Source organism: Pinus tabuliformis, chromosome 8 (assembly GCF_031772625.1).
Source record: "Pinus tabuliformis cultivar Carrire ecotype Pingquan chromosome 8, CPIR1, whole genome shotgun sequence".
In the NCBI taxonomy this organism is placed as follows: domain Eukaryota; kingdom Viridiplantae; phylum Streptophyta; class Pinopsida; order Pinales; family Pinaceae; genus Pinus; species Pinus tabuliformis.
The window spans coordinates 1,735,042,008-1,735,069,072 of NC_142294.1; the positions used below are offsets into that span (position 1 = coordinate 1,735,042,008).

The window sequence follows — 27,065 nt, forward strand, 5'->3', positions numbered from 1 at the left end:
TCAAGATTTTAATCATTTATAGTCAAGGTTTTAATCATTATCTGATAAACACAACACAACACAACACAAAATTAAACAAAGTGTGCACAAGAAACATGAGTATCTATCGAATTCAGGTAAAGAGCCAATAACATAAATCTTATGGATGACTGAAACTTCCCTTTACAAATGTTGCCTTTTCTTTGTTGCATATTGATGTTATTGTCCCTAAACACAATGTTCAAATTTGTGAAAGGGTAATCATTTAATGCACCTAAACAATTTCTATGGATAGGATGAATCCTGATACTTGACCCCTAAATTGAAATGGTAGAAAATGGCCAACAACAAAACCCCATGCCGCCAAAACTCATATGATTAAACTCACTTTATCTGACTTTACAAATATCACATTTCTACAATTATTCCTCTATGAAAGAATACACAAGGATCCACTTGGGAATTGCCTCAATGCAAAATTGCAGCATCTATGTTAGAACCCCACAATACAATTAAAAGAGGTACAACCTTAAATAGAGGGTAACAAAACACTCAGTTGTTAAAGTTTTTCGAACTAGAGCTCATGATATCTGTACCTCCACCTGTTGAGCATATGGTCCTTGATACCCCATCCACATATATTGGTAACCCTAGAAGAAAAAATTTTCTCCTATAATGCAGCCTGCCAGTGAAAAGCCACTACCATGATCCATAGATAGCAAAAAGCAAATGTCTCTCACCCATTCACTGGTCAGTGCATTCACTATCTAGCCTACTCATATGATGGAGGTGGGTCATCTATTGTAATTTGTAATGTCTGTGACCACTTAGGAAGCATATGAGGGAGTCTGCTAGCCTAATATGGTTCCCGTAGGCTAAAGTGGGGAAAATTTAATAAGGGCACTTAATTCGCCTAGGGGAACATTATAAAAGTTTAAAGGGTTTAAAAGGGGGACACTTCCTAGGCAAGTGAAGGGTCACTTTAATTTTATAAAGTGACTTTATAAAAGTTAAAAGAGTAAAATGGCCAGAAAAGTGGCAACAAGTTTATAAAAGAGAAAAAGAAATGAGACTCTTCATTTTTTCACTTGCATTTTGAGGAAAAAAAACTCTTGGAGAGAATATTGGAGAAGTTAAGGAGTTCGAAATTGTAGCCACCATAGCTGGTTTCAGTGTTGAAACTATACATTCTAACTGGTTCAAGGAGTGAGATCACATAAATTTCACGATTGCGCTTTCATGGAGAAGATGATTTGCAGAAGGTATTGGGCTGAACGAGATTTTATCAATTGATTTTACCTTCTTATATAGTGTTTTCTATATTATCTTGATAGGCCAAGGAAAACCCACCAAGATATCAAGTTCCAGATCAAGCTGGGGTGATTTTTCTAGTGGAGAAGAGCCATACTTTAACTTAGGTTCTGTGGATTAAAGTTCTACCTGAAGTGGTCGAGTTTATTCACATTTTTGGAAGGGCAAGTTCTATATATATATTGGGACGAGTTTTCAAAGAATAGAGGGTCAAAGTTATATTCCCAAACTGTTGTTCAAAGACCCTCACTACCAGTGTGTACCTGAACTCTCAGAAAAGTCCTGTCAGACTCTAATATCGTGGTTCCTTGTTGAAAGGAGAGACAGGTCTCTAAGTGTGCTGGAGTAGAGTTGGGGTTAGTCAAATAAATCGTACCCTTATTCTCTTCACAACTACATAATACATTTCTGAGTGGGACAGCCACTTGAATGGTGATGCCAAGCTGAAGTATTAAGTCAAAAGTCAGGAGAACGATTGCACTCAGAAATTTGGTGGGCGAGTTTAAGTGTGGAATGAGGGACGCGTGCCTTCCTGAAGCTGAAGCAAAGTCTAAAGGGGAGAGGGACGAGTTGGGTTGCTACACAGTGGCAGCATTACATGTGTTTGTGCATCCAGTGTGAAAGAACCAACTGCATTTTGTAACCAGGTTCCACTGTGTCTATTCCTGAGTTATACTTCTGCAATATATATGTTTAAAGTGTTGAACTTTGATGAATACATGCTCTGTTATTGTGGACTGATATTTTAATAAAAGAAGGTGCATTCTATATTCTGATTTCTGTTGTTCATTCTCATAAAAATTACTTGCTATTATATGTTTAAGTTGGAGATCAACATTTAGAGACATTAGACCATTAAAAAACACTGTTTGGAAAATTAAAACTACTCAAAAATACGTACAGCAGTATAATAGTCATTGAAAAACCCAGAAATTTGTGATCATTTGGGAGATTTCGTTAGCGGGAATTTTACAATGGTATCAGTGCATGTTCTTGGACAGTCATGAGGTCTAAGGGCAGCATGTTAGTGATTTGATGACAGAGGAAAGTCCTTTTAGAGGGATAACCTACAGGAGTAAATACTCACATAGAGAACCCACTCCTATTAGAGAAGATGATATTCCAGATAGTGAGGGTGAAAAAACACCAGATGAAGGAAAAGGGGTAGAAGAAACACCTGAAATAGAAGAGCCAGTCATGGATGACAAGGAAGAACGAACTTTTACAGTCTACACAGAGCAATAAATGACTTGGCTAAGGGCCAAAAGGAGATGGTTGACATGATGAAAGGGTTGACAGTCAGAGGGAATTCCACCAAAATGGAACCCGTGAATGGTGGAGGGTCTAATAGTGCAAAGGGAAGCCAGGCCCATACTACTACACAGAGCCATTCACGTTCATTTAACAAAACACCCAAACCAAACATGCCTCAATTCCTACATGAGACAGCAGGTGACCAAACAGAGCAGTCTAGCCAAGGGATTCTATATGCAGTTTATATGAAGGAATATAGAGCATTGGGACAGGATTTCCAAGCTGCCACGAGCTTCACTGATTTCTGCCACCTTCAATTGAAGGGCAAACGCAAACCATTCGAAAGAGCTTTGAGGCAAAACAATGAGCTGCGAAAGACATTGGGGAAGGTGACCATCCCTTGCTTTGATGGGTCATCCAAATGCTCAGCTCGGTCATGGGTACGAAAACTGGATACATATTCTATTAATTTTGGCAACTAGGGCCAAACTTCACCTTGGATGGCTCATATGAGGCAGCTCATATTTTTATTGGATTCCTCTCTCCGAGAGGTGTAGGAATGATCTAAAGATCATCCAGTTCTGACATGTACAAATGAAATTATGAATTTATTTTGATTATGGATAAATTGTCAAGGTCGGCCAACAAACTAATGTAGGCTCAGAAGCCCAACAGTCACGTCTATTCATCCTCAACATTTGCATATAAATACAAGGTGCCTCCTCCTCATTTGGACACTTCATTCACTCACACATCTCTCTCTTCTTGATTGGGTACGGATTTCTGAGGCTTCTCTCTCTCCACACATGCGAAGAAGGGACTGTTCTTTTGTTGTCCCTCCATTGACTGAAAATTGCAGAAGGTTGTTTTGACCAGTGTTGACCATCTTTGACTGCAGTTTTGTGTGGGGTATTTCTGTTTGGGCAGGCTGCAGTTATGGGCACAAAATCCAAGGTTGTTTGACCTCTGTTTGACCAGTGTTGACTGTGGTAGGGTTTGCTAGTGTTGACTTTTGTTGACCAGATTTGACTGGACTTTTTCAAACTGTTTTTGGGCTGATTTGACTTGTTGTTGGAGGCCAAGATGACCAAGTTTGACCGAGTTGTTTTGGAGGTCAAAATCTGCCCTGTTGACCAGCATTGACTTTCTGGTTAGGGCTTTTTGCTTTTTCTGTTTGACTGATCAGATTTCACTGTGATTGGGCAAGTGAATATTGTATATTGTACTCTCTCTCTCTGCTGAACTTTTGAAGAATTATAAGAAGAATTGATCAAGGGTTTCCCCACATTGGGTTTTGTCCCTGACTGGTGCCATATCTTGTGTCCTCTTGTCTTGGATTGTCTTCTACTGTTATTGTTTATGTTCTATCTACATTTTATTATCGTGATGATGTGATTGCTAAACTGAATATTGGTATTGGGCTAATAACGAAATTGAATTAAAATTGCTCTAAGCATATAACACACCATTGTTATCCAAAAATTAACATGGTATCAGAGGTGAGGTGAAGACAAAGCCCAAGCAAGAGTGAGAAGCGCAATCACTAACCAATGACAAGATTCAATGGCCTCCACATCCTACTTCAAGTCTGATGATAAGCTTCATGATAAGTTTGATTATCGTACATGGAAGATGTCTCTTGATTTGACATTAGAAGAGAAAGATGTTATGGATTATGTGCAGGGAAAGATTTCAGAACCTCCTTCAAATGCACCGGCTGCTGCTAAGACAAAGTACAAGAAGGGTGAAGTCAAAGCCAAGAAGATCATCAGGGATTCTATTCATAAGCATTTAGTTGCTTACATCTCCAATTTGAACACATCAAGGAGATATATGACAGGTTGGTTGGCATGTTCAAATCTAGCAATGCAAACCAAATTCTTTTCCTCAAGAACACGCTGAAAGATATAAAGAAGGGAAGAAATGAAGATATTCAATCCTACTTCATGAGGATGACTGAGATCAAAAATGATCTTCTTTCGATTGGAGAAGCTATTGCTGATAGGGAGCTTACTCTCATTGCCCTTGGAGGACTCCCTTGTGAATGGCACGTGTTCAACACTACTATTCTTAACAACGACAAGATTCCAGGTTTTGAAGAATTGCTGACTAGATGTTCTCAAGAAGAAACAAGGATGATGGAACTAGATATGCCTTCAAATAGGAATGATCCTACTGCATTCTCCACTCATGCTAAAAAGAAGAACAATGCAAGTTCAGTTGAAGGTGTTGATTTGACCCTATGAGGCACTAGCCTTGGGGATGCTAAGGCAAAGTTTGATCTTGGAGCTAGGGCTTGGCTTTTCTCCCAACTCCACCTTCCGAATGGCTTCAAAATTGGAGGAGACCCTGAAGAAACACCAACGCAAGAGACCCTAAGAGATTAAAATTTTTGGAGGGCTAGCTTGTCGGTTAATTGATGCCCTAGGTGCCCCAACTTGGCTAGACCTGAATGAAGGTGAAAAGAGCTCTTGGTAGATCAGTGCCTTAATCTTGGGGGAATGGAGTCTATGATGGAATATGAGTAGGAATCTTGATTCTTAGTCAAGGAGGCCTCAAGACCACTTTGCTAGCCATTTAGGTCAAGGAGAAGCAATCTTGCAGCTTTAATACTTCGATGTGCAAAGGAAATGGCTTATCAAGGTCAAATTTTTTTATAGAATTACCCATAGCAGATTTTGTTCACATTACATGGCCCATGGCTCTCAACGCACACCCTACATGTGCCAATGTAGCCCTCTAGAGGATTAGGACCCTGTATAGGGAGACCAAACCCAAGATGGAGACCATCTACAATCTTGCATAAAATCCAATGCGTCCCCTAACCTTCCGGTACAACAAGTCATTAGAGAAATCGAGTAAATGAGCTTATCAATCATTGACCACAGTTGGAGACTTCATAATGGTCCGACCTTCCATAATGGGCTCTGGGATGTGCCAATGTCTCCTAAATTCCAAATGGGGTTAACCAAGAATTCTATAGGTGGTTTCTACTTCTAAACAGGATAATATTTCAAGGTACATCCTTAAAAAGGTGGTGGCATGTGACAAATAGGTGGATGAAGTAAGGGATGAGAAGGGGCAGCCCTGAGCCACATGTTGGTGTACAAGGGTAGCTGATAAAAGGGAAGCCCACACTCGGGTTTATAATTTATAGGAGGGAGCAACTGTGGTACATGAGGTGCCCTGGCCTCGATTTTTCCACCCTTCTTTATATGCATTTTGCCTTTTCATGGTTTTCTTTGATTAATCGCTCGGGGCTCAAGGGGTAAGAGCATGATGCATAAGATATAGCAATGACTACCCCCTTTTAAGGTAAGGCAGTTCATTGCCCACCAGGGGTTGGCGCAATCACGGGCTCCTTTATGATGAAGGAGATTCATAGAACCTGTAGGAACGAGGGTGATGGCCATGATTATGGGGTAAAGCCCATGTATTGGCTTTTGCCCACATGCTAAATGTGTTTTTCCTGGCCATCTTTTACATTTTGTGGTACATTTTCCTATTGAATGTGGCCAAATATGCTTTTATCTTTATTTTTAGCTGCATCATTCCAAGCCTGACCCCGAAGGTGTGGGCAAGGGAAAGGGGCCAACTAGCCCTATGTGGACCCACAGGAGGAATGTGGACCTTGATGGGAGAAATGATGAACGAGGTAATAATGAGTGGAAAGAGGGCAATATAGGTGGATGAGGGAGCGAGACCACACAACCAAAATCAGGGTTTCCTATGAAATACCATCCCTAAAGTCAAATGGTCAATATAAGAGATCCCATGGGACTAGAATAGAAGATTAATATCCCAAAAGGGGTCTACGGGACAACGGCATAGACCTAACCCATTCTTTTCGTTGAATACCCCCATTAATCCATGCCCATAAGTGTCCATGAAAAGCAAACTTCAATACTTAATTACAAAATGACAAGTCATATCGTTAGGTTTAGGAGGCAAATGTTCAAACATACGATCAGGCAAGATAGGCGAGGGACCACATAGCTGGCTCAGGTGGCAGAGAAATGGCACAATGAGCTAGTTGGTCGCTGCAAAGGGGTTGTTGGCTGTCGGCTGAGGACCATCTTCTCACAAAATGGTGGGTAACAAAGCCCTCATAGCAAGGTAATGATACATGAGGTGGACTCCTCAATGGACCTACTCAACTCTACAATCTCTAGGTAACAAAGCCCCCATAGCAAGGTAATGATACATGAGGTGGACTCCTCAATGGACCTACTCAACTCTACAATCTCTAGGACTATAGCATCAAGTCACCCCACCTCTCTCCTAGAGGTATAGCTGCCATCATAGCAAAGTCTTCCTCCCGCTTGGAGGACAACTTGTCGATCTTAGCTGATGCAGTCACCTAGTCCTGCTTGTCCTTCTTCCTAAGTGGACACTGCGTACTGTAGCGACCAAACTCACCACATTTGAAGCATTTGACCTTTAACAAGTCCTTCTTCTTCTTCTCCCCCTGTCCCTGACTAGGACCCTTCGATGTTAGGGCCACATTTTCCTCTTCCTTCTCACTGCTCACGCCCTTGTTGTTGCTCTCGTTGATGGTGCTCTTTACTAGAGCTCACCTCAACTCCTATTGTAGATCAACCCATAGTCTATCCCATCCAGGCAAAGTGTCTCTATCCAATATGCTTTGGACATGTTACCACTCAAACTAGCATGGGTCCTAGAAGGGGATCCTATAAGGCAACAATGGAGCGATAGTCCACTGTCACCTCAGCTAAGGCTCCCTACTCTTTACGGACTTTCACCGATGGGAAGAGACCTCATATAATGTGAATCACAATAATGAGTATGTCAATGAGAGGAATAAAAGGTGATTCCAACGGCTTATTCACAAGAGGGGCTCAAATGTATGGCTTTCTTGCATGAGACGCAAGGTGTAAGACTCTCTAGGAAGGGACAAGGGGATTTTAAGGGCTAGGGTTTGATGATAAGACGTGTAAAAGAGATACTTGGTCCTAGAAATCCTTGTTAAAACTTGGTTTCCAAGTGGTCTTTTTTGAAATTGGCTTCAATAAGTTGCGGAACCACATGGGACCAAGTGGGCACAAAATTAGGTCAAGGGTACCAAGTTGATCACACAATGAGGGGCTTGACCTAATTGGGGAGGAGAAGAGGATCAAAGGACAAATTTTCTTTGAGGTTTGAATTCAATGATCCTAATGAGGACACTAGCTAAGAGAAAACTAGGGCAAAAAATGGTCCCCATGCTAGGGCTTACTATATCTCGAGATCCCATCGTCGAATTTGCTTCAAATTTGGAGGGCCTCTAGAGCAAACCCCAGCGCAATTGTGGACCAAAAATCGAAGTGTTTGGATGCCTAGATTGTGAGATAATTGATGCCCTAGGTGACCTATGTAGGCTAGGCCTATAAAAAGGGGGAGGTGAAAAGAAAAAGCGTTGAAAACGATCACCGATTGAAGATTAGTGTCTTTTCCTTTCGGAGAGATTGAATCAAGGAGAATTTATGGTTTGGGAAGAATTCACCCAATCAAGGGGACCTTCAACAACTTCACATAGCATTTAGAGCATGAGAACTGCTGTTGCAAGGACTTTATACTTTGGTTTGCAATAAATGAAGACTTATCGAGATCTATTTAACAAAATTATCCTAAGAATATGCGCCCATTCATACATGGCCCATGACATGATGCAACGCTATAAAATATCAAATTTCCACAATTTCACATGATAAGAGCAGTAAATTTCAGCCTAGTATAGCGAAAACCCTAGCAACATGCATGTGACAAAAGTAAATAACAAGAATAGCATTGAAAGAGCACTTACATGTAAGAAAGAGTATATCCAATCATCAACATATGCCAATAATGAAGCTCCAAGACAAAATGAAAGAGATCCAAACATCAAAATTCATCCATTTGTTCAAACTCGTCCTCTAAGAAGGATAGCGAAAATCTCACACGAGAAGATAACCCAATCCAAGTGATGATGATCTAAATGAATCATCTCACTTCTATTTAAACACGCTCTAATGAATTCAATTTAGCTAAATTGGCCTAATTGAGCCCCTAAAATAAAATAATGTGCATAATATGGTGACTGTGATGAGCCCACCAAATAGCTCAATAACATAAGAATAAGCCTCTTAAGGAGGTCTAATGAAGTTTAAGGGGTGACATGATGTAGAATGGACTCCAAACATAGTGGACAAGGGGTTGGACCCTTGTTTTCCAAGCAAGAGCCTATGGTGCTCCCAAGTGGGTGTGGGGCACAAGGATATCCTCATGGGTCTCCAAATGGATCGAAAATGCATGTAGACCATATGTAAGGGCTAAGATGGTGAAGTAAGCCCTCCCTCTGCAGCGAGAGACATCCCCTAAATCCTGGAACATCTACCAAGTGTATGGTGCAAGTGTGGAGCTGGTTGGGCATAGTGAACCAGGTACATCATCCTCATCCAAAAGGTGGAACACGAACAACTAATGACTGGTGTTGGGGATCCATGAAGTAATCTCTTCTATGGTGGAGGCCCATGGCTCTCAACGCTCACCCTACAAGTGCCAATGTGGCCCTTTGGAAAGCTAAGACCCCGTATAGGTAGACCAAGCCCCAAATGAAGACCCACCTGCAATCCTGCATAAGATCCAATGCATCCCCTTGCCCTCCAATACAACAAGTCATTAGAATAATCAAGTAATAGAGCTTACAAGTCATGGGATCAATGGGGCACTTCATAGTGGCAAGCCCTTCCATAGTGGGTTTTAGCATGTACAAATGTCTCCAAGCTCAATAAGGGGTTAACCAAAGACCCTATTAGGTGGTTTCAACCTCTAAAGGGGGTGACAAGTCCATGGTACATCCTTTAAGTGGTAGGTGGCAAATGATATAATAATGGAACGGAGTGGGGATTAGCGGAATCAACCATACCACATGTCAAGGTGCAAGGGTAGCTATAATAAGGGAAGCCATACCTAAGTATATGAGTGTAGGAGGGAGCAAATTGTGGTACATGAGTTACCCCGACCTTTGTTTTTCCACCCTTCTTCATATGCCTTTTGCCTTTGATTGATTTTTCTTCATAACTGCTTGGGGCTTTCCAGGGGATGGAGAACATGATGCTTAATATGTAGCAGTGGATACCCCCCTTGAGGTGGGGCAGTTCATCTCTTGCCATGGGTTGGGACAATCATGGGTTCCTTAATGATGGAGGGGGCTTATCTAGGAACCATAGGAACCAAGGTGTTGACCATGGATAAGGGGTAGAGCTCATGTTTGGCTTTTGCCCACGCACTAAATTTGTGTCCCCCGGCCATATTTTGCATTTTGTGGTACATTTCCTGTTGAGAGTGGCCAAATTATGTTTTTTCTTTTCTTTTTAGCTGCATCAACCTTTGAGGCATTGTTACAGGCCCGACCCAAGGTGGCGAGGGGGAGGCTAACCCTATATGGAGCCAATGGACACACATGGATCCAAATGGAAGAAATATGAATAGAGCTAAAATGAATGGAAGGGAAGCAATGTAGGTGGTATCGGGAAGTGGGACCACGCAACCAAAATCAAGATTCCCCATGTAGTGCCAACCCTAAAGCTAATGGCCAGTAAAGGAGATCCCACGGGACTAGGATACAAATGTAACCACGAAATTGGGCAATGGAGACAAGAATGCAGACCTAATCCACTCTTTCCGTCGAATTCCCCCACCAGTCCTTGCCCAAAAGTGCCCATGACAAGTAAGAAAAATTACTCAACTATAGCAATGAAAATCCATACCTTTGGGGTCGAGAGGCCCACCTTCAAACATACATTCATAGCAGATGACCGAAGGATCACATGGTTGGCTTCATCCTTCTACATCTTGATGCTCCTGAGCTTCTCATGGAGAAACATCTTTCGCTGCTCGGAAGAACCCTGTATAGCGTGGAGAGAACATCCCACATTTCTTTGGCAGTACCTTTGCTAGCTATATGTGAGACTATATGATCTCCAACTCCATCCAAGATCAGTTGCTTCACCTTAGCCATGTCCTTCCTATACTCCTTGAACTAATCGACATCCTGGGGAACTGCAACCACATTATCTATGTACACTTTCAGGCCGTATTCGTCTAGAGGGAAGGACCTCCTAGCCTTCCAGATGACATAGTTGGAGGCACCCTCCAACCCATCTTGATCTCTAAGCCCGACTGTGGCCATCTCCAAATCTATGGAAAACTCCCTCTTTCCCTCTGCTCAACTGTTGGCTCTACTATACGCACTCCCTTTTGAAATGAAGAAATTTGTGCTCAACTACTACCAATCTACTCCATAAAATCAAACTTCTGAAACTCAAAGTCCCTTGAGAGAAATGTTCCCTATGTAGTGTCTGCTTTTCTCTTCCACCCAACATTGATTCTACTGCTATAAAAAACTTGGCATCCAACCAAGGAATCTGCTCAGTGTAAATTTGAGTTGTTGTTGCTCCCTCTGCCTATTGGAATCACTATTCCAGACAAATAGACTTTTCTACCAACCTACCACTGAAAATCAAACCCTTGCCCAACAATTTGAACTGTTTGTCTGGGTACTGCGCAGCACTAGAAATTTCAGCATGTTGCTCCCTCTAAATAGCGAAATTTTCTTCTGAGCTTCTGAGCTTCCACGCTGATCAATCACGCTCTGATACCATGTGAAAATTTCAACTCTGAAATCCTGTTGCATTAACTAGAAATTATTTTTCTAATTATTAATTAATTTAACAATTTATCTGCTACGGCAAATACCAAATAATTCACATTGCAACCTTTACAAATAAAATTGCAGAAGAAAATAGCGTTGGAAACCAAGAAATTCTAGCGCACACAATAATTAACACAGTTATTTTTGGACAAATGTCCCAGGAAAAACCCAACTTGGGAAAACTGGTGTAGCAAATGAGAGTTTTATTATTATGCAGCAGTAAGAAATTATGAGTACAACTGGATGTTGAAATCTGGCAATCCTACAGAGAAAAATATTGGCAAAAATCTAGTGAGGAATTTTCCTCACCCACATGCAAATTCGGACTCTGGCTGCAGCTCTAAGTGAGTCATCCAAACTGGTTTGCGTATGCCTGCATCACCGTTGCACAATCTCTTCCCACGCATATAGCTTGAATCAGTTGCTCTTGTAGTCATCTCATCTGCCCTTGGCTGAGAAATTGTCTTTCCAGCGTTTTAGAACCCTTTCCCACATTTCTTTGGCAGTACCTTTGCTAGCTATATGTGAGACTATATGATCTCCAACTCCATCCAAGATCAGTCGCTTCGCCTTAGCCATGTCCTTCCTGTACTCCTTGAGCTAAACGACATCCTGGGGGAACTGCAACCACATTATCTATGTACGCTTTTAAGCCGTATTTGTCTAGAGGGAAGGACATCCTAGCCTTCCAGATGACATAGTTGGAGGCACCCTCCAACCTATCCTGATCTATAAGCTCGACTGTGGCCATCTCCAAATCTATTGAAAGCTCTGCTATATGCACTCCCTTCTGAAATGAAGAAATTTGTGCTCAACTACTACCAATCTACTCCGTAAAATCAAACTTCTGAAACTCAAAGTCCCCTGAGAGAAATGTTCCCTATGTAGTGTGTGCTTTTCTCTTCCACCCAACATTGATTCTACTGCTACAAAACACTCGGCATCCAACCAAGGAATCTACTCAGTGAAAATTTGAGTTGTTGCTGCTCCCTCTGCCTGTTGGAATCACTATTCCAGACAAACAGACTTTTCTACCAACCTACAACTAAAAATCAAACCCTTGCGCAACAATTTGAACTATATGTCTGGGTACTGCGCAACACCAGAAATTTCAGCATGTTGCTCCCTCTAAACAGCGAAATTTCCTTCTTCGCTTCTGAGCTTCCAGGCTGATCAATCACGCTCTGATGCCATGTGAAAATTTCAAGTCTGAAATCCTGTTGCATTAACTAGAAATTATTTTTCTAATTGTTAATTAATCTAACAATTTATCTGCTATGGCAAATACCAAATAATTCACACTGCAACCTTTACAAATAAAATTGCATGAGAAAATAGCATTGGAAAATAAGAAAATTCTAGCATACACACACAATAATTAACACAGTTATTTTTGGACGAATGTCCCAGAAAAAACCCAACTTGGGAAAACCAGTGCAACAAATGAGAGTTTTATTATTATGCAGCAATGAGAAATTCCAAGTACAACTAGATGTTAAAATCTGGCAATCCTACAGAGAAAAATATTGGCAAAAATCTAGTGAGGAATTTTCCTCACCCACATGCAAATTCGGGCTCTGACTACAGCTCTAAGTGAGTCATCCAAACTGGTTTGCATATGCCTGCATCACCTTTGTGCAATCTCTTCCCACGCACAGCTTGAATCAATTGCTCCTGTAGTTGTCTTGTCCGCCCTTGGCTGAGAAATTGTCTTTCCAGCCTTTTAGAACCCTTTCCCACCCACCCCTCTCCCCCTGGTGTCGAGCGAGAAATTCCTTAACGATTTCCTCTGGAACTAAAACTCAGCTTCTCTCTGGCAAAATCAAACTGCCTCTAACGGCTTCTGCACAACCCCTGCATCAGCCTCATTGTGGTTCTTCTGCCTCTCTACAATGTGCTCCCCGAATCTAGAAAAACTTTCCTCTGGACGCATTGTCCCTGCCCCTCTCTGTCTCTGCTTCCTTCTCTAGCTTTCCAACCACTGTTGATGCTCTCTGGAAATCAAACCAAGGAAATCGAACCCCTCAAGTGTATTCTCCATCTACCCATCGACTTCTTATAATCTTTTGTTGAACCTCCAACGACCGAGATTAAAACTCAATCAAGAGCCCAGATTACTTCCCAGTCAATCCGTATATTAATCAAGAGCCCAGACTATTTCCCAGTCGATTTCTATGAGTTTCTAAATGATTCACACCTTATCTCAATTAATTTTGATTAATTAACCATATTCCCTAAGTTCGGACTTAGGAAATATTTAAAAATCAGCTAATAATCTAATTGAGACAATTCTAGATGGAATTTTGAAAACGATTTCTGGGTTATGGAAATCTCGTGTTTTAGCCTCTCCACAAAGTTTGGAGACTAGAACACCTTCGATGCTACAAAAACTAACAATCTGAAAAGCAACAATAACAATAATTAAAAATTAACTAATGCTCTAAAAAAAGATTAAAAAGTTTTAATTGCTAAGAAATATTGATTCACCCCACTCTCAATATTTCCAACAGAGTATTCACCAAGTACATCAAAGAGCCAACCAATTCTCTATATCTAGTCGGATCCACATGGCTTGAATCAAAACTTCTCAGCCTTTTTAAATTTGTGACCATAGGGGCTGTCATAGGTTTGCCATCCATCATGTCAAACCTTTTCAGCGTCTCAATCACATATTTACGTTGACCTAGATATATCTCAAGTCCTTGCCATACTTCCAACCCCAAATAATAGTGCATCAACCCTAGAACCTTCATATCGAATTTTGCTCCGAGTTGCTTCATGCACTCTTGAATACGACCTTCTACACCTGCCATGAGAAGATCATCCACATATAGAAGAATGATTATCGGCTCATCCTTCACAACCTTGATATAGAGATTCAGATCAGCAAAACTCTTCGAGAAGCCCAATCTTTGCAAATATGTGTCCATTCTAGCATACCAAGCCCTTGGTGCTTGCTTAAGGCCATAAAGTGCCTTCTTCATCCTGCAGACACGAGTCTCTGTCTTTCACTTCAAATCCCAAAGGTTGTTCTATATAGACTTCTTCATCAATAGTGCCATTCAAAAATGTTGTCTTGACATCCATTTGATGGATGTTCCATCCCATTGATGCTGCCAAAGAGACCAACAATCGTATTGTTGTATACCTAGTTGTAGGTGCAAATGTCTCTTCATAATCGATGCCTTCTTGTTGAGAAAAACCCCTAGCCACAAATCTTGCCTTATATTTATCAAGGCTTCCATTTGTTGCATGTTTAATCTTGTAGAGCCACTTAGAAGTTACCACTGATTTGTCTTTAGGCCTAGGAACGATTTCCCAAACTCCATTCTTCATTATCAATTGGTATTCTTCATTCATAGCATCTTCCCATTCTTGATGTTTGACAGCATCTTCAAAGGTGGATGGCTCTGCCTCGATTAACTTTGTCATATAGGCTGCATACCCTAAATATCTTTTGGGCTTCTTACTTTCCCTGAACGTACCTTTGGCTGCCCCATGTCCTTCCGCATCTAGAAGAGTAGATTTCAACCAATTAGGTATTTTTTTTGTTTTCAAGGATGATGACTTGTTGCACATGTTCACTAGGACCTTCTTCTTCATGATTTGTATCCTCTTCCTCCCTAGTGCATTCTTCTTCGAATATTGGAAGTTCTTCATCATCAGAGTCAATGGGGAGGTCCTTTGATTTCTTAAATGCAATACTTTCATCAAAGATCACATCTCGACTTACTTCAATTCTATGTCCTTCCTTTATGTAGATCCTGTATGCCTTAGAAGAATTACTATAGCCAACAAATACACCCTTCATGCTTTTAGGATCCAACTTCTTTCTCTTATCCTTCGGAATGTGAATGTAGACAAGACAACCAAATATTCGAAGATGGTCTACATTTGGTTTCTTCCCGGTGAATGCTTCTTTAGGAGTCATGTTGTCTAAGGATCTATGAGGACTTCGATTTTGAATGTAGACAACAACCTTTGTTGCTTCACCCCACAGAAATTTCAACAAGCCTTGATCATGTAACATGTCTCTAACACTTTCCTCAATTGATCAATTCTTTCGTTCGGCAACTCCATTTCGCTCAGGATTATATGGGACTATTAGCTCCCTCTTAATCCCAACCTCCTTACACAAAGCTATGAGTTCCTTAGATGTGCATTCTCCTCCATTGTTAGATCTTAGTACCTTTATCCTTCTTTCTATAAGGTTCTCTACTTCAGCTTTGAATTCTTGAAATTTGTTGAATACTTCATCCTTGGACTTCAGCAAATAGATCCAAGTTTTCCTTGAGTGGTCATCAATGAATGTTACATAGTATAGGTGACCTCTAAGAGACTTCGTAGACATCAGAATGAATGAGATCCAAGATTTATTTTGACCTTGAAACATTGCTTCCAAATGGTCTCTTAAAAAATTTCCCTAATGCACACTCCATGATCCTCCTTGAGTTCAGGGATGCCATTCACCATTGAATTTAGAGTTGGTAAGATTTTGTAGTGAAGGTGCCCAAACCTTCGATGCGAAAGTTCACAAAGACTTACTTCAATGTGAAATAATGCTTGAGAGAGAGGTGTTAGTAATTTGTAGAGTCTTCCTTCACGAATTCCAATGACTTCTGCATTGTTGATGCTAGAATCTGTATCCCATACTACAACCTTTTCATCTATGAAAGAGGCTCTATCTCCCTTATCATCTAGACATGAAATTGAAAGTAATTTTTTTTGCAAACCTGGTGCGAATACGATATTGTTGAGATGAATGTTTCCTCCATTCTCCAGCTCCAAAAGGTTGATTCAATTCCTCTTACAGGATAGCTTTTCTTGTCACCAAGTTCAATAGAATAGGAATATTTTCCTCTTGATAATGTCTTTATTGTTTGTGCTCACCTGTCATATGTTTGGATGCTCCATTGTCAATAACCCATATATTTTCATCTTCAAACGTACCAGTAAGTGCTGAAAACAATACTTCGTCTTTTGTAGTGGAAGTCTTGGTCATACGATTCTTCACAAATAATAGGAGATTCCAAAATGCTTTGATTCCTTGCTTGAGGTGGCTTGCCATCATAGAGAATGACTTCTTCAATGATGTAGTGATCTTCGTCATGCCCTTAGTCAACCTTAGATACCATGTTGAGAAATTTATATGGCAACAAATAGGATGATTTCTCTTAAAATTGATAACTACTTGTGATGTCTTTTTACTTTTCTTAATTATTAGCTTCTTCTCTTATTATTATGTTTGTTCTTATCATCAAACAGCTACCAAAACAAGAAAATCAATAGTATACAAGAACACAAGATGTAGGTTGCAGGTCAAGGCGAAAACCTCTCCACTTGAAAGGAAAACCCACAAATCTCTTCTCTTCTTATAGATTCTTCAAATGACAAATCTCAAGGCCTATATACCAAGACCAATACCCTTCCAAGACCAAGTCAGACCTTCTTAATGAGGTGCTTCCTTTATCCAAGTCAAATCCAGTCAAATCTCTTCCAACAACACAACTTCAACCCCAAGCTACAGAATTTCGGCCTCCATTGCAAGTCTGAAATTTTTGGCCACTGCAACAGTGGTTGCTTCCACACATGTGAGCAATTCCAAGGCTTTCAAGGCTTCCTTTGACCTTCACTTGGGCTCCCCCTTCTTCTAGGGTTTGTGGATGACCTAATAGACCTTCCTTCAACATTATTTTTGCAATTACTTCAAGTTCGACCTTGCAGCAGCAAGACCCTAGCCTTCCTTCGCACGTGAGAGAAAGAGAGAAAGAAATAACCCAAGCCTTCATCTTTCATCCTTCTTCCTCCTTCGCTAGCCTTCTTTTGCTTAGATGATGAGTAGATGAGTAAGTGTCCATAGGAGGTTGAGTTCCCTCCTATATATAGGCTTCCAAGGAGGGCGACATGTCCTAATGAGGCCGACTTGGCCTTCGAGGGTATTCCGACACTTTTAAATACAAAATTAATTATTCTTACATGTTACAATGTGCCCAATGGAGTCTTCTTTATATGACAATGACTCTATTGACTTCTTGATCCTAGGGCAAACCCTAGAAGCACTCAATGGGTGCTTGACCTCTAAATAAAGTGACCTTGAGCATGAAACCCATGCTATAAAATAACAATAATAATTTTTCTTTCACTTTACAATATACAAGAATCAATAGTACAATTCATATTTATGATGACCGAACCTAGTTACACATTTCAACAACTCATGCCATGACTTCCTTTGTAAACATATATATATACTCAGTACATCTGATGTAACAGAACTTATGGAAGGAGAACAATAATTATGTATCCAGCATCTTAGCCAAGATGTTAACAGCAACTAAGCCATCCATCCTACATTAAACGTTCTCAAGTCAGTAAAACTTGCTGTGGAATTTTTCCCAAGGAAATCACAACATTCACTGTGATGAGCATCAGAACAGGAACATAAATTTGCCACCCAACCATAGACAGGCTGCTATTTACTTTCTCATGCAGCTTTCACCTCCTAGCTTGTGAAGACTGTTTTGAATGACCATGCTATCAGATATACCAAGGATTCCAGAGGTCTAACCCACCTCCACCCTTCTGGTATTAAAGTACTCAGATCCGAGGCAGTCCAGGGACTCCAGAGGTAGGTCACCTCCACCCAATAGCCCGTGAGGGACCCCAGAGGAAAGCAGAAAAAGAAGAAAATCCTACACTTTCATTAAGTTCAGGGGCGCTCCAGAGGTCTTCCTTCACCCTGAATCTGCTGCTGTGATATCTCTACTGAACTCTGAGTACTCTTGGTCAAGGAAGGCTAGTCCAGGGCAGCCACTTCCTCCACCCACTAGCCGCTGAGGGATTCCAGAGATAAGAGCCTCCATCCTCAGTTAATTTTTTTTTGGGGGACTTTAGAAACCTGTCTCCATGAGTATGCGTATCACAAACTTTATCCCAAGTTACAATTAACCTGGTATGCCTATCTCATTATAGTAAGGTCAAACGGTCTTCAAAGTTACAATATCGCAACTATGAGACCACCTTGCAGCATTTCTTTGCAGGCACAAAAACAAAACCATATCCAACACATACATGGAGACTACCATATAATTTGCAACTATAAAAATGGGTAAACACGGTCTCATCAACAGGATCTTACCCAATCACCGCAATCGTATGGTTTATGCAAGCATACAGGAAATTGCAGCCATGAGAATCTGTATCCACGAGGTGTTATTCGCAGTGGTTTGCCCAACCACAAAATTATTGACACAGTGGCCTTGACAATGGATTAAACTCACTGCAATCTGGAATACAAATAGATTCAACTATGCACACTTAACTCAAGAGCGTGATACCAATAGTTATTAACTGAGATGCTATTTACCTGGCAGTCGTCCTTGATATCACACATAACACACAATCCGTACCCACACCTCTATCTCCCAACAGCAACTTGCTGCCTCCCTCCATTCTGCATCTTCTCCTCGACTCCCTCCCCACTTTTGCTGTTCTCTCCTTGATATTTTTTTTTGTTCCTTTTCCCCTTCTCCTTTCCCAACTCCATTCTCCCTCTTTTCTGCTGTTCGCTCTCTCTCTCTGGTTGGTTAGAGTCCAGCCTGGCCCAGCTCCTCTGGACCAACCAAAAAATGCCCCCGTCCTTGGTTTTTAGATTTGTTTTTAATGGTGATTGGCCTGTCATTCTTGAGGACCAATCCATTTTGTGCCATTTGGACCTTTTTTTTTCCTTGCCTGCGATTTATCAGATATTTTCTTTTTACAATGCTTTTCATGAGGTTTACCATGGGCTGCATGTATCTATGTGCTACCTTTAAGATGATTTTCCTCACTACTTGAGGTTTACACATATAATATATATACATACACTTTACAATGCTTATGAAATTTAGACATGTTTAACCAGTATTCACACTGTTGTAAATTGACCAAGGAGGAATTTATAAAAGTGACCAAGGAAGCATATATATATTTATTGTTTTCAAAATGTAGGCAATATTTACTAAATGTATATTCACCACTTCCATTATTTACAAAACTGAACAAGAAGGTATTTACAATGGCCATGTAAAGTAACCAAGGCAACATTTACCATATCTATACGAGTGCACGATGATCAGGACAATTAACGTATTTGCAGAATGACTGGGGTCATTACACTAATCTCGTGGTTCCATGCTGGAAGAAGGAGAGACAGGTCTCTGTGTATGCTGGAGCAGAGTTGGGGTTACATTCCTTGTTGGTGATAATCAAATAAATCGTACCTTCTTCTCTTCACAGCAGCGTAATACGATTCTGAGTGGTACAGTCACTTGAATGGTGATGCCAAGCTGAAGTATTAAGTCAGAAGGTCAGGAGAACAATTGCACTCAGAAATTTGGTGGTCGAGTTTAAGTGTGGAATGAAGCAAAGTCTGAAGGTGAGGGGGGCGAGTTGGGCTGCTACACATGACAGCATTTCATGTGTTTATGCCTCCAGTGTGAAAGAACCAGCTGCATATTGTAACCAGGTTCCATTGTGTGACTATTCCTGAGTTATACTTCTGCTATATATATGTTTAAAGTGCTGAACTTTGATGAATAAATGCTCTGTTATTGTGAATTGATATTTTAATAAAAGAAGATGCATTCTATATTCTGATTTGTGTTGTTCATTCTCATAAAAATTACTTGCTATTATATGCTGAAGTTGGAGATCAACATTCAGAGACATTAGACCATTAAAAATCACTGTTTGGGAAATTAAAACTACTCAGAAATACCTACAGCAATGCACAGGTGACATGTTTGAGAAAATGTCTAACTGAAAGAGTTATTGAAAAACCCAGAAATTTATGATAATTTGGGAGATTTCCTTAGCAGGTTAAATTATCTTAAAACCAACCATCTAAACAAACAGATCACATCAAGTTACTTGTTGGTCCTCTTAACTCTTGCATGCATCGAAAAATGAGAAAAACAATAACACACAATGCACAATTATTTCTGCTCTTCTATCTCAGTTCATGACTTAAAATTATCTTCAGAACTTACAAGAGCTCCCTTGTAAGGAAAATGGCTCTGAGAAAATTAATCAAATGAACAGCAAACCTGAAATTTCAGTCTGCACAAAAATCGAGGCAGACTGCTCTAAAATCTGCAGAACTGTATGGCCTCCTCTGCTGGGCTGTATGGTGCCCATTTCCTTGCTGCTGACTAGTTGGCTTCTCGTTGCTAAAGACTAGTTGCCTTCTCCTTGCTGAACTACTGTTGAAATCCTCGCCAATGGCTGAAAAACAAATCTTTGATTTTCTCCTCCACAAGTTGTGTAATGTCCCCATTTTCAGTTTCCCTTATGAAGCGGTTAGGATGGGTTTCTAGGATTTGTGACAACCAAGTCACAGGGACAAGATTGCATTACCAAAGGCCTGAAGGGGTTTTGAGGAGTTTAATGAGGTCCGATGGGGCTCGCTTGCTGTATTTCGCCATCAAGGTCAGTTCCACACAGTTCATTAGAGGTTCCATTGCATTCTGTTGATTCCCATAAAACAGAGTTATTATCAAGCATGTTTTAAGTATAAAGGCTAAAGGTGTTATTTGGAGCAAATTGTTTGGAAAAACACCTTAGTGTAATAGCTCATTGGAACCGGGATGAAGAGAGCAATAGGATGGGATCATGAAAAGTGACTTTCAGTGGCCGGAGAAAGCATGGAGGCAGGTTAATCATTTTCCAAAATTAAAAGTGACTTTAATCAGTCACTTTATTAAAATAAAAAAGGGGAAGTGCTTAATTGGAGAAAAAGGCCAAAAAGGGGAAAAGTGACTTAAAATAAATAGAGTCACTCAGATAAATTAAAAGAGGAGCTTTTAGAATAAAAAATAAAATAATAACATAAAAGTGCTTCTAGAAGATTGGAGAGGGACCCATCAGAAAAGGCAGGGAAGCTAGCCTTTTGGATCATCCAAAGTTATTCATCTGTCTTTGTCAAGACTGGGGAGTTGTCCTCAGCTATTGTTCATTGTGCCAAGGATGAAAATCCTTGGGTATTTATTATCTAAGAATTGATGAGAATGGACGAAAACCTATCTCTTCCAATCCCTTGGTGAATTCACTCAGAATTCACAAGTGTGCTTATTGGGACCAGTTTTTGTTTGGAGCCCGTCAGCTGTATTGCCGGAGATATTTGGAAGGCCATCACCTCATAGCTATTTTCCAGCTATTTATACTGACATGTAATATCAAATTTTATGCTAATATAATATGGCTGAGATTTGTTGAATTTGTCTCGTGTTGTATACATAATTGCAGTATTTTATTTTTAATTTGTCAGAGTTGCAGCACTTATTAATTTCTGGGTTTGATATGTTACTTGCTGGCAATTTCTCTGATATAAATTGGTGAATTTTCATGTACGAAAACCTTGGGTATTTATTATCTAAGAATTGATGAGAATGGACGAAAACCTATCTCTTCCAATCCCTTCGTGAATTCACTCAGAATTCACAAGTGTGCTTATTGGGACCAGTTTTTGTTTGGAGCCCGTCAGCTGTATTGCCGGAGATATTTGGAAGGCCATCACCTCATAGCTATTTTCCAGCTATTTATACTGACATGTAATATCAAATTTTATGCTAATATAATATGGCGGAGATTTGTTGAATTTGTCTCGTGTTGTATACATAATTGCAGTATTTTATTTTTAATTTGTCAGAGCTGCAGCACTTGTTAATTTCTGGGTTTGATATGTTACTTGCTGGCAATTTCTCTGATATAAATTGGTGAATTTTCATGGTATTTTTGGATAAAACTCAGCGCGATTTTCTAAAGAAATTTTTCAAACATTTTAATGATATATCCAAACAGGATATTACAGTGATATTGGAGTTGTGCATCCTGCCAGCGTGAGGGTTTTAAATTGCAGACCTTTCATCGGATTTCATACTATAAGTTTGCAGATTGGAGATCAATTCTAAAGAATTAATTTCCTATTGTTCCAGACGCCAAGGTATCCCACTTGTTAGTAGAACCAAGTTCCACCCAGCAGAACAGGTCACATTTAGTTTATCATGTGGACTGTTATCACAATGAACTTCATTTTTTAAATTTTTATAAAATGCTGACGGCGCATTTTAATTGTAATAAACAGGTTGCCAAAGCAAAGCTCATGGAGACTAAAGAGAACAAGAAGCAGAGATTAGACAAGTTGGATGTGTTACTGGAGGCTGCTAGTACCCTCGGCTAATATGCCAGACTATTTTGAGCAAAGTTATGCATGCCGGTTAGTAAAAGAAACCTACAGGGAAATGCCGACAGCATGCCTGTCAGCAATTTTTCCAGAAAAAATCACAAAGCAGCAGAAGACATCCAGGAGCAGTGTTGATAATCTACAGAGGGACCTGTTTTGTTAAAACAACGATGATAATCTACAGAGGGACCTGTTCTATTTTCCAGCTAAACAGTTGACTAGATGACAATGGACTTATCAGCATTTTTCTGTAAAAATGGCCAGTTAAAAAACTATGATTTTCCTGTATAGCAAAGTAATTTTGGGAAAGATTTCCAACCAAATGAAAATGAATTTTACGAACAGAAAGAGGTTTTTGTCCATAATGGACCCATGTAAAAAAACCTCTCTCGGTTTTCTAACAGGTGTTACAGTTTGGAATATTTGAAGGTGAATTTGAAAGGTTGTTTTTCAGGATTTTACAATCCTGTTTTAGCAACTATTTTCAAAACCAGATCCTGGTCAAATGAGAATGAATTTTACGAAACTGAAAGAGGTTTTTGTCCAAAAGGGACCCATCTAGAAAAACCTCTCTCAGTTTTCTAACAGGTGTCACAGATTTGGAGTTTCGAAGGGATCACTGGACCCTATTTTTCAGGATTTCGTGAGGAAAAAGTTTATGGACAGTTAGTGACTTGGATGCCACCTCATCAAATTTAACTTGTTGTTCCTTATCTCCAGCAATGACTCCAGCAACAACATTATCTTTAGATGCAAATAGGATTAGAAAGTTTTATATGCATATATTTGAGATGTACGTTGTTATTATTTTTAGATTTTGTAATTAAGTTTTGCTAGAAGCTTGTTGTAGTTATTTCGTCTTTTCTATAAAGACAGAATGACGAATGGAAAGGGTTGGGTTTTCTATCAGAAACCTATTCTGCCCTGTGTATTTTCTGAAGGTTTAATAAAGGAAGACTAATTTTGCAGCAGTGACTCTTGTGTTGAGAGAGTTTAGGTATGTGTTTTCCTGTTTTTGTTTTCCTTTCTATGTTGTCACATGCATGTTCTTCTATGACTGATAAGAGTAAATGAACAAAACTCATATTTATTATGCTTAGTTTATATGTTCAGTCATCCATAGCTTTCTGATATATGCTTTGTAGAATTCATCATTGTGATTCTCTTATAAGTATATTGTTTGCCCTCCTATTCTGCTTTCCATCTCAGCTATTTGAAATCTCAAAGTATTTCAGCTATCCTGCCACTGTGAAGGTTTTAGTTTGCCTCCTTGTTAAACCAAACATTTGACTCCATTGCCCAATAGAAATATATCAAACCCTACAACATTTTTGAAACCCTATTACAGCAGATCTAGTCATTGTGTTAAGTACATAACCAGTCATTTTGACTGAGTTATAGAAGGGATGCCCCTTCTGAGTGATAACATGGACCGTGATCGTTGTTGCCAAATCAATTATAGAATCTCATGAAGGGTCCGACGTTTGATCTGAGTATAGTCGCAATTATTTTGTGAAATAAGTGGCGCCAGATCGACTTTATAGTCAGTGTGAGGGATAGACTAAGTAATAACGAGGTCCAAGGCCAATCTCTAGTCAAGGTCGAGAATCGCCACATCTAAAGGGGGCATGATACTATACTTGCTCAGAGAGCTGCCAACTGAGGCCGAGAATTGGCGGCATACATCATAGAGTGTTGGATTGGATTGTAACTGCCAAGATTAGGTTGGGTTTCTGCCTAGATTCTTATTGTCGCAGAGTCTTAAGTTGAGCAAGATCAGGGTCAAATCCCTAGTCGACCAACCGGAGAGGAGCCAAAACAACATGCAACTCATGGATCCAGTATTTACTCATGCATGAATTAAGGGGAATCAACGCCATCAAATTGAACTCGTGAATTTTAGGTAGCGGTTGTATCATGTCTAGGGGATTCGACGGGTTATCACAACCACATGAGTATAGATCGAGGAGTTGTTGTGTAATGGTTGCCCGGTGTGCATTGTTGATTGCACGGAAGCTACTAATGGAGTGTTGTATGTTGTTGTTCATGAACACACCAGTTCATGAATCGACCTAAGTTTAGTGTAGCAATTTGGAGTCTGGGAAGTTAGGAGCATAGTGTTGTGTGTATGCGGTTGTGGAGCGATATATTTGATTTTGTTGGTGATTGTTGTGTGTTGGAGTAAAGCTTCAAGTGCAGGCATATACAGTGCACAAAGGGTCCTAATGAGCAATCTCAGAATTACAACAAAGATGGAGTTTATAATTGATCAAGCTGCAATTCTAGATCTAGGAGTGAAATATCAATTTCCTGTAGTCATGCGATCAGAAGTTGATCACGTGCTCTATGAGTTACATGTGCATTAAGTTTCGGATTATGGTATGATTGGAGATGTAACAAAGTGTGAATTGCGCCAAAATATTAACACAATGCAATGAGAAAAAAGTAATACATAGCCTCTGTAGCTACGAGTGTGCTATGCATAATTGCAATTGTGCATGCTTGCAGAAGATGGCAGAGTGCGAATAGACAAGACTATGTGCATTTTGATGCCACAAAAAAAGAAGAGTGCGATGAGATGATGCCTGTAGCTTCCATAGAGATTCGCCTAAATCTATAATGACAAAGCAGAGAGGTTGAGTGCATTACCAGTGGTGCAATCTGTCAACATGTACTTTCCAAGAAGATCAACATATATGAGTGTTGTGAAGAAGTACACCTATAGCAGAGTTTGTTGGAGTATATCACTCTTGTACCTGACATGTTTTGTTTTGCAAGGACTAGAGGCGCTATGTGGCTGTGTTGAAGCTTGCTAATGACAAGGACAGAATTTGTGTAGCTGTGAACGACTAATGTTATTAGTGTTGCAAGGGCGACATCTTTGTGAGTTAGGCTTGTATAGGGTTTTATTGTTGTATCTTCTATGTAAGTCTTGTAAAGTTTAAGTCCTGCAAGGTATGGTCATAGTGGGAGTGTCTATGTTACTATCATGAATTTGTATCGGTGCCAAGGCATTGTAATGGTGAGTGTGAGTCTAGTATGAGAGTACGAGTTGGCTGAGAGAGAGATGCCATGTGTATGGCCTTGTGAGCTAATATGTGTCATGATATGTATATCCTATTGTAGTAATGGAAGATTCTATATACTTTTGATTGTCATGAGGAGAGTACATATTGGTTGAGTATGTGTATGCCGCAAAGAGAAAAGGGTTTTGAGTTGCGTTGCTAGCAATGTCTATAAGCCTAGATGCCATGTATACTCTGTCATAAAAAGACTCCTTAATGAGTGTTTGAATGAATTTGCATTTGAGAGTATTGTTCCTATGGCTGAGAGAGTTTGTTGTCATTAGGGTTGGGCAATGAGGTGTTGAGCTTGTCGTTGTTGCCTGCTAGGGTTGGTGACAAAGTTGTGTAGAGAGCTCACTTTTTTGTATGTTTGTTGTCCAATCATCAATGTACAGTTGGGCAAGAGTTAGATATGGTTGTATGAGTAATGCATGTATTATTGTTGGTTCAAATTATCGAAGCTACTGAATAATGGAGTTTTCAAGACGCCTCTTAAATTAGCATAACAATACCTCAATGGATTGCAATATAGTCTAGAGAAAAAGTCAAAAAAGAAGACCCTTCTCAAGGGGAATCCATGTTATTCTTTAGCAAAATTTGCTCTATGCCCTTAAGGTCGGATTTGAAGAAAATGAAGGCGACAGTAAAAGCCTTTTTTTAATTGGAGAAATTAGACTTACTTCTTTCCAAGGTGAATCAATCAAATTGGAGGAGTCTAAATTGGGCCTAAAACCATCCATGCTTGCCTTGATACATCAGAAGTTCTTAGAGCATCCTTGTGAAGGGGTAAGACTTATAGTTGCCTCCTATCTTCATGAGATCATATAGTAGACTTCACCTATACCTCCTTACAATGACGATATCATGAGGAAATTTTTCCAGTTGATAGTAAAAAGCTTTCAGGAGTTGGATAACGTCATCGGCCTTACCTTTTGAAAGAGGCTCAAGATTTTTAGAAATCGGGGCCAGAGTTAAATCATATGAAATCATGCTTGATCTAGAGTGCAATGATTTGGTTCTTCGAATGTTCCAATGCTTCTTCAATTTTAAGGAACATCATCTTGACAATGTCAAAACCAACATGCAATATATTTTGTCTTCTTTTATGGGAGATCGTGATGCTATTTGCAAGTAGTTGTAGTCCATAATGTTAGCCATTTGGAGGAAGGAACAGATTGTCTCACCTGTTGCATATGAACTAGCAGAAATATTGGTTGGGTAGAATATAAGACAATTTAAAAGGCAATTGACCAAGGAGGAATTAATGAGGATGTGAGCCTATCAAGATAGGGATGCAAAAATTTCCAACAAACATCAAAAATGAATTAAAAAGGAAAAATCTATGCTTCAACTGCAAGGAAGGGGTCTTGGGAGCCCAACCAATCATGCTCGGGCAAAATGGTGGAGATGACAAAGGTAGAACACGAAGTGGGATTTCTTCTGATGATTTTGATGAGATGGGTTCTTCTACTGTTGAGTCCATTGATCTGCATAAGAATGCCCTTGGAGGGTATGAGCAGCCAAGCCATGTGGAGATGATAGC

At 39.9% G+C, this 27,065-nt stretch overlaps 1 protein-coding gene across 1 annotated transcript in view; it reads right to left on the reverse strand.

Moving 5' to 3' along the window:
- The window catches only part of LOC149243024 (chaperone protein ClpB3, mitochondrial-like), a 106,107-nt gene that overhangs the window by 70,341 nt on the left and 8,701 nt on the right, over window positions 1-27,065 (reverse strand). The gene's annotated exons all lie outside the window — the stretch shown is intronic.